Source organism: Suricata suricatta, chromosome 10 (assembly GCF_006229205.1).
Source record: "Suricata suricatta isolate VVHF042 chromosome 10, meerkat_22Aug2017_6uvM2_HiC, whole genome shotgun sequence".
In the NCBI taxonomy this organism is placed as follows: Eukaryota; Metazoa; Chordata; class Mammalia; order Carnivora; family Herpestidae; genus Suricata; species Suricata suricatta.
In genome coordinates, this window is record NC_043709.1 from 116,046,484 (window position 1) to 116,059,621 (window position 13,138).

Here is a 13,138-nt window from a genome sequence, read left to right on the forward strand (position 1 = left end):
CGGGGCTCGGGGTCCCGCGAGCCCCCGAGTGCGGTTTCGAGGCGGCCGTGTGGTGTCCGCTCCCGCAGAAACCTATCTGCTTCTCTAACTGGGGGAACCTCCTGTTAGACGCCCCAGATGTCTCGGGCGCTGGCGACGTGCCCTTTGCTAGTGCATTTAGTCGGGACGCACGGAACGCACCTGGACTTGGCGCGGCCCTGCCCCGCCCCACCTTTGGGAAGGTAGTTTCTGGACGCTGGGACGGGCTGTAGGATCCTCCCGCCAAAGACTCTTTAAGACCCTCCGGGAAGACGCGGGCAGCTCAGCCGGTTTCCCGTGCACCGGCCAGTGGGCCACGCACAGGGGGAATATAGTAGGATTGCCTCATTTGTGTGGATTCTTGGAGCCAGTTCTCAGGGCATTGACTCCAGTGCAGGGCAGTGTTGGATGTTGAGAGAAACTGGAGGATAGAAGACCGGACAAGATGCCAAAGGAGAAAAGTTTGAGCGGATACAGGAAGCTACAGATAGAGGGCTAACCAGAGCCTTTCCCCGCAGTAATAAGTATCTCCCTGTTCTCCACTCTATCCCTTTCCTTTCTGTATCTTCCCCCCAGATACCCGTGCTTTCTCCTAATAGCTCTTTGCTCTTCCGCTTAAAGCACACAGTTGGGAAAGCAGGGTCTGGAGTCAGATTACTGTAATTCAAACCCCAAATTCTTGGCTCCACCAGTCTTATTAGCTTGTGAACTTGGGCACCTAAACTTCCCGATGCCTCAGTTTCCTCAAGGGGAATAATTTATAAACCTATGTCATGGAGTGTTGTGAGATGCAAGTGAAATCACTTATGTCACCCACTCACATTTCCCGAAACATGCTGAGTCCCCCCAAATCGGCGTGTGATCACCAGTCTGGCGACTCAGATCTTTGTTGATCCAGCGAAAGAAATTCTGCGCAGGCCTGTGGAAACGATCTGCCTGTTAGGCTGCGCTGCTGGAACCTGAGCCTGGCCCTGGGCAGGGGACAACCACCAGGAGACCACATAGTCACAGGAGGGAGCGCCTCGGGGTTATGGACTCATTCTTATCCGGAGGAGAGCGTGGGAGAAGTCACCAAACCAGAGAAAAGAGGACTCATCCCTGTGGGTTGTGATCGGGCCTCTGGGCACCTGATCCGGGCAGCACTACCAGTCTGCTTAGGAAACTTAAGATACTTTTGAGGAAGACATTCCAGTAGGAGAGGCGTCTGAGATGTTTCTGGGGAAGAAATAATGGCCAGGAGATGTTCAAATTTGATGAAAACTGGGGCGCCTGGGTGGTTCAGTCAGTTAAGCTCTGACTTCGGCTCAGGTCATGATCTCAGGAACTGTGAGTTCGAGCCCTGTGTCTCACCCTCTGCTGACAGCTTAAAGCCTGGAGCCTGCTTTGGAGTCTGTGTCTCCTCCCTCTCTCTCTCTCTCTCTCTCTCTCTCTCTCTCTCTCTCTCTCTCTCTCTCTGCCTTCCCCTCCCCCACTCATGCTCTGTCTCTGTTTCTCAAAAATGAGTAAACGTTAAAAACATTAAAACAATTTGATGAAAACTATGAACACTATTTTTTAAGATATTTAAATTGGAAAGGAAGAAGTAAAACTATTTGCAAATGACAACACTGTATAATTAGAAAAGCCTAAGGAATCCACAAAAAAGCTACTGGAACTAGTTCCAGGCTACAAGGTCAATGTTAAAAAAAAAAAAAAACCAAAACACACAACTAATCATCTTTTACCTATTAGAAAACTGGAAACTGAAATATAAAATAAAGCCATATAAAGTTCATCAGCATCCTAAAACATGAAATATATAAGGATAATTTAACAAAACACTCAAGACCTGTACACTGAAAGCCATATAAATCCCTGCCAAGAGAAATTAAAGACTTAAATAGCTATCCATGTTCATGAGTTGGAAGATGACATGGTTAAAATGTCGGTTCTCCCCAAACCCCAGCAGAATATTTATAAGTTTTTAATTTGACAAGGTAAATCTAAAATTTATACATAAATGCATAGGAAAAAAATGTTGAGGCACCTACGTACTTGTTTTCAAGATAGCATAAAACTACAGTTTGTAAGACAGTGTGGTAGGCATAAGGATAGACAGATTAGTGAAACAGAATAGAGTCCAGACCTATATACATACGGTCAACCGATTTTCAACAAAGATGTCAGCATGTGTCTTGTCAACAAATGGTGCTGAAATAACTGGAGAGCCACATGAAAATATGAACCCTGACACTTCACACCGCAGGCCAAGTATTAATGTGATATGGATCACAGACCTAAACACAAAAGCCAGAACTATAAAACTTACAGAAAAAACCCAAAACATTGACCTTGAAGGCAAAGATTTCTTAGATCCAATAACAAAAAACCATTAATCATAAAGGAGAAGACCGGGGCGCCTGGGTGACTCAGTCAGTTAAGCGTCCAGTTTCGGCTCAGGTCACGAAATCACAGTTCGTGGGTTCAAGCCCTGCATCAGGCTCTGTGCTGACAGCTAGCTCAGGGCCTGGAGCCTATTTCAGATTCTGTGTCTCCCTCTTTCTCTGACCCTCCCCTGATTGTGCTGTCTCTGTCTCTCAAAAATAAATAAAAAACATAAAAAAATAAAATAAAGGAAAAGACAGATGGAATGTCATCAAAATATAAAACTTGTTATTTTAAAGACACCATTTAAAAGGTGAAGACTTTCACAATACACCATATCTGACAGGGAATTTATATTCAGAATATATAAATAATCTTACAACTCAATAATATAACAAACTGATTTGGGGCACCTGGGTGACTCAGTCGGTTAAGCATCTGACTCTTCAACTCAGGTCATGATTTCATGGTTCTTAGGATCAAGCCCCCCTTGGGCTTTGTGCTGACAGTGGGGAGCCTGCTTGGGATTCTCTCTCTCTCTCCCTCTCTCTGCACTTCCCCTGCTTGTGTGGTCTGTCTCTCTCTCTCTCAAAATAAGTAAAGAAATTACTTTTAAAAACCAACAGGGTGCCTAGGTAGCTCAATCAGCTAATCGTCCAACTCTCAGTTTCGGCTCAGGTCAAGGTCTCCTGTTTCATAGGTTCGAGTCCTGCATGGGGTTCTGTACTGACAGTGCAGAGCCTGCTTGGGATTATCTCTCTCTCCCTCTCTCTCTCTGCCCCTTCCCTGCTTGCTCTCTCTGTCTCTCTTGAAATTAATAAATAAACTTTAAAACATTTTAAAAAATAACAAACCGGGGCACCTGGATGGCTCAGTTGGTTAAGCATCCAACTCCGTTGCAGGTCATGATGTGGCAGGTCATGAGTTCGAGCTCCATGTAGGGCTCTGTGCTGACAGCTCTGGAGCCTGCTTTGGATCCCGTGTCTTCCTCTCTGTCTGCTACTCCCCTGCTCATGCTCTCTCTCTCTCTCTCAAAATAAATAAACATTTTAAAAGTTTTTTAAAAATCGATTTTTAAGTGGGCAAATATGCAACAGACTCTTTGCAAAAAAGATGTATCAATAACAATAGCATAAACAAAGATACCCAATCTTATTAGTCATTAGGGAAATGCAAATCAAATCCACAATGACGTATCACTACTATTTTCAGTGTTGACAAGGATGTGGAGCAACTGGCATTCTCATATGTGGCTAAAGAGAATAACACTTGGGAAAACAGTTTGATAATTTCTTTAAAAAGATCAGCATATGCTTGGTTACCATATGACCCAACAATTTCATTATTAGCTGTTTAACCAAGAGAACAAAAACAGGTCCACACAGAGTTCGACATAAATGTTCATAGCAGCTTTATTCATAGCAACCCCAAACTGAAAATAATCCACATGTCCATCAACATGCAAGATAAAACAAATCACAAAGTGCTACAGGAGTTAAAGGGGGGGATCGAAAAAGGCTTCATGCAAGAAATCGCCATTGAATACATGAGGAATAAGTATGATTTCGACAGATTGCAAGAGGATGTTGCAGGCTGAGTGCTCACCATAAACATTGAGGAACCAACAAATGTGAGGAAAAGTGAATTGTACATTCTGATTAAACCTTACAAGTATCAGGAGAAATAATAGAAACGTGGAGAAACACACTCTATTTTAAGAGGGAGCCGTGAACTTCTGAAGACTTGTGAAGAGGAAAATCATGTTAAAGGAACCTCTTTTCAAAGATGAATGAGGCAGCAGGAGATTAGATCAATTGTCCTCTACAAGGGCCAGGACTAGGCTGGTGTGGTCAGTTTCAGCATGAAGAGAGGAATGAATGAGGAGACTTCTTGAGACACAACAGAGTCAAAGAAAGATTTTTATTTGCTGCAGTGAAAGTGCCATAAAACAGGGAGAGATTGTCTATGTGAAATAGGCCATTTATGAAGCGAGATCCTCTGACTGTGGGAAGATAAGAGATTCAGATAGATGGAGGAATTAGGTTTTAAAAAGAGGAAAGACTTCTTTCTCAGGAATGAAGGAAATGGAGGTAGAGATATTCTGAGGTAGGGAATAGAAAGTTGAAGTCGGGAACCTAGTTGAAAGTAAGGTGTCTTGACAGCAAAGAAGGTTTGAAAGAGCATTTAACATATAACCTTGTTTGATTTCTCAACACATCTTTGATTTTATCAATCTGTGGATTAGTTCTTGCCTTTAGGATAAAAACTGATTATGCTTGTATATATTTTGTCTGGGAGCAGATTTGCAGATCAGAGATCATGAACTATATTTTCAAAAATCATTTTCAAAGGCCAATTAATGTTTTGCAACTTTTATTAGTTTTATTGAGATATAACTGACATACAGTTTGGTGGATGTATTTAAAGTGTACACCTTAATAAACTTTGACCTATGTATCGTCGATGAAATCTTTATCACAAACATGACAGTGAATATATCCATCATCTCAAAAAGCTTCTCTGTGTTCCTTTTTCAGTGGCCCCCTATCATACCCCACATTGTCCCCAGGCACTGATCAGCTTTCCTTCATTACAGGTTAGTTTGCATTTTCACTAATTTTCTATAAATGAAATCATACATTATATACTCTTTTCTCTCTGGCTTACTTTACTCAGAATATTTTTTTTAATTTTTTAATGTTTATTTCAGAAAGAGAGAGAGAGAGAGAAAGAATGTGAGCAGGGGAGTGGAGGGGGCACACAGAGAGAAGAAGACACAGAATCTGAAGCAGGCTCCAGGCCCTGAGCTGTCAGCAGAGAGCCCAGTGCAGGGCTCGAACTCATGAACCGTGAGACTGTGACCTGAGCCAAAGCCAGATGCTTTACCAACTGAGTCAACCAGGCGTCCCATTTACTCAGAATAATTATTTTGAGCAGGTTCAGCTTCACGGGCATCCAGCTTCTGCAATCCCACAGGGTCCTGTGTTCCAAAGGGCCTGGCACTTGATTTAATACTCTGTTTTAATTTAATATTCTTCTTTCTGTTTTGAAATTCTTAATAATTTATGAATAAGAGGGCCCATATTTTCACTTTGCACTGTGTCCCACAAATTTTGTAGCTGAACCTGAATTTGAGATTTGGGTGATATATGTAAGTAATTCACTCTCTTTTATTGCTGAACAGTATTCCATTGTATGGATATACCACAATTTTTTATCTATTCACCACAGAATTTGTTTACCTATTCATGTTTACACATTTTCCCCCCAGTTACAAATAAAGAGCTATGGGGGCGCCTGGGTGGCTCAGCTGGTTAAGCGTCCAACTTTGGCTCAGGTCATGATCTCACAGTTTGTGGGTTCGAGCCCCGCTTCAGGCTCTGTGCTGGCAGCTCGGAGCCTGGAGCCTGTTTCAGATTCTGTGCCTCCCTCTTTCTCTGTCCCTTCCCCACTCATACACACACCCTCTCTCTCTCAAAAATAAATAAACATTAAAAGAAAATTTTAAAAAACAAGTAAAGAGCTATGAACATTTGCTGACAATGTTAGTATATATATATATATAAAACTTTTTACGAAAACTGCTGAAGTGTTACCAAAATTGGTTGTACCATTTTACATTCCTAACAGCTATATTTAAGAGTTTCAGTTGCTTCATATCCTGGCCAATACTTGGTGTGGTCAGTCTTAGATTTTATATATTTTAATAGATGTGCTGTGCTATCTTATTGTATTTTTAAAAGATGGTTTTATTTATCTTCAATTTAAAACTTTTTACATTTATTTTAATTTATTTTTGAGAGAGAGAGAGAGAGAGAGAGAGAGAGAGAGAGAGAATGAGTGTGAGCAAGGGAAAGGGGTTATGAGGGAGAGAGACAGACAGACACAGAGACAGAGAGAGGGAGAGAATCTTAAGCAGGCTTCATGCTCAGTGTGGAGCTTGACACAGGGCTTGATCCCATGACCCTGAGACCATGACCTGAGCTGAAATCAAGGTGGACATTCAACCGAGCCACCCAGGTGCCCCTATTTTATTGTAGTTTTAATTTTTCATTTCCCTAATGAGTAATGATGCTGAGCTTTTTCACGTGCTTATTTTTCAATTGTAAAAGCTTTAGAGACTTTTTTAATCTATTCCCCATTTTCTTAGTGGTGAAGCTGTGTTCTCAATAAGTTTTGAGAGTACTTTATAGATTCTGGATATAAGTCTTTTATCAAATATATAATTGGCTAATATTTTCTACAGGTTTGTGGTTTGCTTTTCATTCTCTTAACAGTGTCTTTCAAATGGTAGAAAGTCTTAATTTTGACAAGGTTCTATTTACAATTTTTTTCTTTGATAGATTGTGTTTTTTGGTGTCGGATCTAAGAATCTTTGCCTAACCCAAGGTCACAAGGGACTGTGAAGTTTTCTTGCAGAAGATTAGTAGTTTGAAATGCTATAGTTAGGCTTATACTCTACTTTGACTTAATTTTTGTATATGGTGTGAGATAGAGATTGAAGTTCATGTTTGCTTATAGTGTTCAGCACCATTTATTGAAAATCTATCCTTTCTAGGGGCGCCTGGGTGGCTCATTAGGTTGAGCATCCAACTTTGGGTCAGGTCATGATCTCGCTGTCCGTTAGTTTGAGCCCCACATCGGGTTCTGTGCTGGCAGCTCAGAGCCTGGAGCCTGCTTCAGATTCTGTCTTCCTCTCTCTCTGCCCCTCACCCATTCATTCTCTCTCTCTCTCTCTCTCTCTTTCTCTCTCTCTCTTTCTCTCTCTCTCTCCTCTCAAATAAATAATAAAACTTAAAAAAAAGAAAAAAGAAAATCTATCCTTTCTCCGTTGAGTTGCCTTTGTACCTTTGTCAAAAATCTGTGGTCTATATATGTATAGACATATTTCTGAAATGTCTTTTCTGTTCCATAGATTTGTTTATCCTTACACAAGTACCATACTATCTTGCCTATAATAGCTTTTGAAAATCATTATCATAGCTTTATAACAAGTCTTAAAATTGGATAGGGTGAGTGACAGTGATGTTAGTGATCTGCATGCATGTCTTTAGCATTCATTCAGTGATCAAATCTGGCTAGGCTTATTTAAACAGGATAAGGGTAATGATATCATTAATGGGAAGTGATGTCATTAATTCAAGAGAAAAAAACAATTTCAAATTTTAGCTAGTTTTTCTATTTGTAGGTATCACAATAGGAATGGCTATGAGAGGGAACAAAGCAGTTGGGTTCAAGAGGAGTATTAGTAAAGTACTACCTAAGTCAGTAGTGGAGGGAGAGTTAAAAGCAAATACAAAGAGGGGCGCCTGGGTAGCTCAGTCGGTTAAGCATCTGACTTTGGCTCAGGTCATGATCTCACAGTTTGTGAGTTTGAGCCCCACATCAGGCTCTGTGCTGACAGCTTGGAGCCTGGAGTCTTTTTCAGATTCTGTCTCTCCCTCTCTCTCTGGCCCTCCTCTGAGTGTGCTTGGTCTGTCTCTGTCTCTCAAAAATAAACAAATGTAAAAATTTTTTTTAAAAAGCAAATACAAAGAAAGAGAATGAGAACTGAAATGTGAAGAATGAGAAACCTATTAAACATGGAGGTATTAATGTAGAAAATGATAAATTGAGCAATGTAGTTTAGAAGGAATATTGGAGTTAAGTTGACTTTTTGATATGAAAACTGAGGCATCATTGTTGTCTTTACCTAAGCTTATCCAGAATCTCCTCTAAAGTAGAACCATTTGCACAAACTTGGTTCTAGGCCATCAGCTGAAAGTCAAATCTTCTTAAATAAAATCCTTCTGTTCAATAGGTTTATTATTATAAATGAGAACTTCAGGGGCACCTGGGTGACTCAGTCGGTTAAGTGTCCGACTTCAACTCAGGCCATGATCTCGGGGTTTGTGGGTTCGAGCCCCCCATTGGGCTCTGTGCTACCAGCTCAGAGCCTGGAGCCTGTCTTCAAATTCTGTGTCTCCTTCTGTCTCTGACCCTCCCCTCCTCACACTGTCTCTCTCTCTTTCAAAAATAAATAAAACATTAAAAATTTTTTTTAAATGTTAAAAAATAAAAATAAAAAATAAGTACGAACTTCACTCATAAAGAACTATTTCACGTCTCACAAAATTGGTCATGAAAATGAAACTAAACACACATGCTATTATAAATATTAATTATATTCAACTAAACATAATATAAAAAATAATATGTTATTGCTCCTTTTGGGAACATTTTCTACATAGGCACAGATATAATATGGGGAATTTAGAATGAATTCCCTATCAATGTCCCTAGACATTCTAGTTCCAGAAATGAACTACCTTCAAAATTGGAGTCACCTGTTTTAAAAGTCTGTGGCTTATTTAAAAAAAAAATTGTGTCTTACTTTAATATGCATGAAAGCCTCTGAAAAGTCTCTGCGTGGTAAATGCTGGAGAGGAACAGATTCCCCAGTGAGGATCTTTTCAAAGATCCTTCAGTGTACACCAGCTGCAAACTGAGTCAGCGGAACCACCGTAAACCCAGACCAGCTGGTGAGTGTTGCTGATCTAGTTACAGTTATTAGGTTAAAGAAAATATATGATCCTTATAATAGGAAATGGGGCAAAAGTGGAAATGACAAGATGAGGTTTAATAAATCAAGTGGGTTTATATTTACTCTAAAACTAGGGTTTGTTGTGAAAACGTTATTTATAGACCATGGCATTAGACAGATTGGTCCAATCTGCTCAAAAGGATGTTAAACCAAGAGGCAGCTGTTCCAGAATTCTCTAAAAGGAGAGGCCGGGGCAATCTAGTTGTTGGAGAATGGGTTGAGGCCTTGGTTTTCAAACATTTTTACCTTCACTCATGTTTTAAATGATACTCTAAAACTTTTCACCAAAACTACAAATTGTCACGAAGGATAAATTTCTGGGAATTACAAAAATACTTTTTAATGTTTATTTTTTGAGAGAGATTGAGAGAGAACATGAGCAGGGGAGGGGCATTAAAAGAGGGAGACACAGAATCTGAAACAGGCTCCAGGCTCTAAGCTGTCAGCACATGGCCTGAACGGCGCCTGAACTCACAAAACCACAAGATCATGACCTGAGCCAAAGTCAGATGCTTAACGGACTGAACCACCCAGGTGCCCCATTTCTGATCATTTTATTTGCTTTATTGAGGTCTAACTAACATACAGTATCTGTACATATTTCAAAATGTGCAATTCAATAAGTATTGACATGTATGTACATCAATGAAACTACTACTAATCTCAAAATAATGAAAATAGCTTATCAACCTCCAACCCTCAATTTCCTCATACTCCTTTGTAATCCCCAGTGAATTCATGTAGGCTTGGACTTAATTTTGTTAAAGGTTTTTTAACAAGCAATTACATTTATTTACTAGAAAAAGATTTATTTAAGTTAACTATTTCTTTTTGAGTTTTAGTAATTTGTGCTTTTGAAGGAATTTGCCATTTCCTCTAAGTTATTCAATTTATAGGTATAAAGGTCCCTTACTATCCTAATATCTGTAGTGTGGTCATTTCCCTTACTCCCAAGATTGGTAATTTGTATCTTTTCTCTTTCCTCATCAGTCTAACTATAGTTTTACCAGTTTTATCTCCTAAAAAAACCCCTAGCTTTTAATTTTATTTTCCCTATTGTTTTCCTGTTTTCATTGCTTTCCTCTTTGATCTTTATTATTTCCTTTCTCTGCTTACTTTAGGTTTCATTTGCTATTTTTACTAGATTCTTAAAATGAAAGCTGAGATAATTGATGAGACCTTTCTTTTCTAGTAAATATGCTATATTATAAATATCCCTCTATGTATTGTTTTAAGTACTTTCCACAAATTTTGATATGTTTTCATTTTTATGACACTCAAAATACTTTCTAATTTCCAGTTTTATTTCTTCTTTGACCAATGGTTACCTAGAAGGGTGTTATTTTGTTTCCAAATATTTGGTGACTTTTAAGTATTCTTCTATTATTTATTTTTAATTTAATCCTATTGTAGTCAGAGATCATATTTGTTTGACTTGAATCCTTTCCAATTTATTGAGGTTTGTTTTTTGTATGTCACTGGCACTTGAAAAGAGTATGTGTTCAGCTCTCGCTGGATGTAGTGTTTGATCAGTTTAGGTTAAGATGGTTGAGAGTATTGTTTGAGTCTTCTACAGCCTCACCTATTTTCTGTCTACTTGCTCTATCACCTGAAACAAGGGAGTTGTAATTTCCAACTCTAATTGTGGAATTGTCTATTTTTCCTTGAAATTCCATCAGCTTTTGTTTTATGTTCTTTGAAATTCTGTTGTTAATACACAAAACCTTAGAGGGCATGTTCTATTATTTAGAACCTTTTTCATTATAAAGTGACATTCTGTATCTCTCGTAATAGTCTCTGATCTGAAAGCTACGTTGTCTGATAATAATATAGATATCGTAGCTCTCTTTTGATTGGTGTTATATCATGATATAGTCTTATATTTAAAGGAGTTTTCTTATGGTCAGCTAGCTAATTTTTTATTGGATGTTAGACATGGTGTATTTTATCTGGTCAAGTGATGGATACTTTGTGTTCCAGCATGTATCCAGACTCTTCCTTGCAAACTTCTTCAGCCTTGGCCCCTCTCAGCTCTGTTTCCTCATCTTAAAGAGACTGATGCTGTATGTGATGGCCTGAAAAATCAGGCTCGTAAGCTGCGGCAATCATTAGGCTTACTTCATTTGTGTCCCATCTCCTACTGATCATTGTCCTTTGTTGTTTGATGTCCAGTGTCATAAGAACCGTTGTTAATATATTTTGTCCAGTTGTTCAATCATTTCAGGCAGGAACTTAAATCTAACCTGTTACTCCATCTAGACCAAAGGTGAAGTCTGAGACCTATATTCTTTTTATTTTTTTTCTTGACTTTAGTATTAACACAACCATAATATTTAACTGTAGTGTGAAATGGGTATTCTTGTATTGCTGTTTATCATAGCGAGAAACACCATTTTCCTTTACCATTAGGTAAGATGTTAGCTCTAAGTTTTTCAAAAATACCCTTTGTCAGGTTGAGTAAGGTTTCTATTCTTAGTTTGCTGAGTTTTTATCACAAAGGCTTTTGATTTTTCTCAAATATGTTCCTGCATCTATTAAATGGTTTTTCTTACATTCTGTTAAAATGGTGAACTGTGTTGATTTTCAAAAGCTAAAATAACTTTGTATTCCTAGGATATATTCTACTTGGTCATGATACATTTTTTGTTTCTATGTATTACTGTGAATCTCTGTTTTTAAAGAATTATTATATCTATGTAAATGAAGGATATTTACATTTTCTTATAATATGTTGTTTGATCTTGCTATCAGGATAATTTTGGTCTCATAAAATAAGTACGAAATTGTCCTTCATGGGGTATTTTCTAAAGATTTTGTGTAGATTTAGATTATTTCTTCCTTACAAGTTTGATGAATTAGAATTAACTACTGAATTCATGGGCTTGAAGATTTTTGTGGAGTGTTTTTAACCTAGAATTTAATTTCTGTTATTGATATATATCTTTTCAGGTTTTCTGTTTCTTTTTGACCCAGTTGTGGCCATTTGTATCTCTCAAGGTTTTTTCTACTTCAAACTATGTTCTCAAATGTATTGGCATAGAGTTTAAAAATATTCCTTTATGAGTGTTTTCATTTAATATCATTTAATTCCTGCAATATTTTAATTACAGGATGTGTAGTCATGTTGCTTCTTTGAATCCATATACTGGTAATTTGCATGTTCCCTCTTTATCTTTTGATCTAGGTAGAGTTATACCCATTTTATTAATCTTTATAGAGGATCAAATTTCAGTTTGATTTTCCCTTTGTGTTTTAACTCATTGATTCCTGGTTTTACTTTTATTATTTCCTTTTTCTAATTATTTTTAATTCTTCTTTACCTTAAGGGATTAATGTTAGATTTTCTTTTCTATAATATAATGCTTAAAGTATTCCTCTAAGCAACATAACAGCATTGCACCAATTTTGACATGTTGTGTTTTCACTTCCATCCAGTACAAAATATTTTCTGATTTTTCTTTGACATATAAGTTATTTATAACTACATGGGTCAACTTTTACATAATTGCAATTTTCCAGGTAGCTTTGTCTTATACTCCTAAGTTGATTCTGTTTTAGTCAAGGAACAAAATCTATATGACTTTACCTTTTATTTTTTATTTATTTAAAAATTTTTTTTGTTTTTAATTTATTTTTGAGAGACAGAGAGAGACAGCGGGAGCAGGGGAGGATCAGAGAAAGAGGGAGATACAGAATCTGAAGAGGCTTCAGGCCCTGAGCTAGCTGTCAGCACACAGCCCGACGTGTGGCCCGAAACCATGAACCATGAGATCATGACTGGAGCTGAAGCCAGATGCTTAACCGACTGAGCCACCTAGGCGCCCCTGATTTTACCTTTTAAACTATATGGACTCATTTTAAGGCCCAGCATATTGTTAATGTTCAGTGTCCACTTGACAAAAATGCTTGACTTGCAGGGCCATTAAAAATGTCAGTTAGGTCAAGTTATTGGAAGAATTGAATTTTCAAAGCAATTACTAATTTTCTATTTGTACTATTTTTGTTTGAGAGAGGAGTGTTGAAATACCCAACAGATACTATGGATGCATATATTTCTTTCAGTTTTGTAAGTTTTGTTTCCTTTTTTCTCCCTAAAGTTCTGTCATTAGGTTGATACATATTTAACACTATTTTCTTGGTTAACTGATGCCTTCATCACTATGAAATGTCATT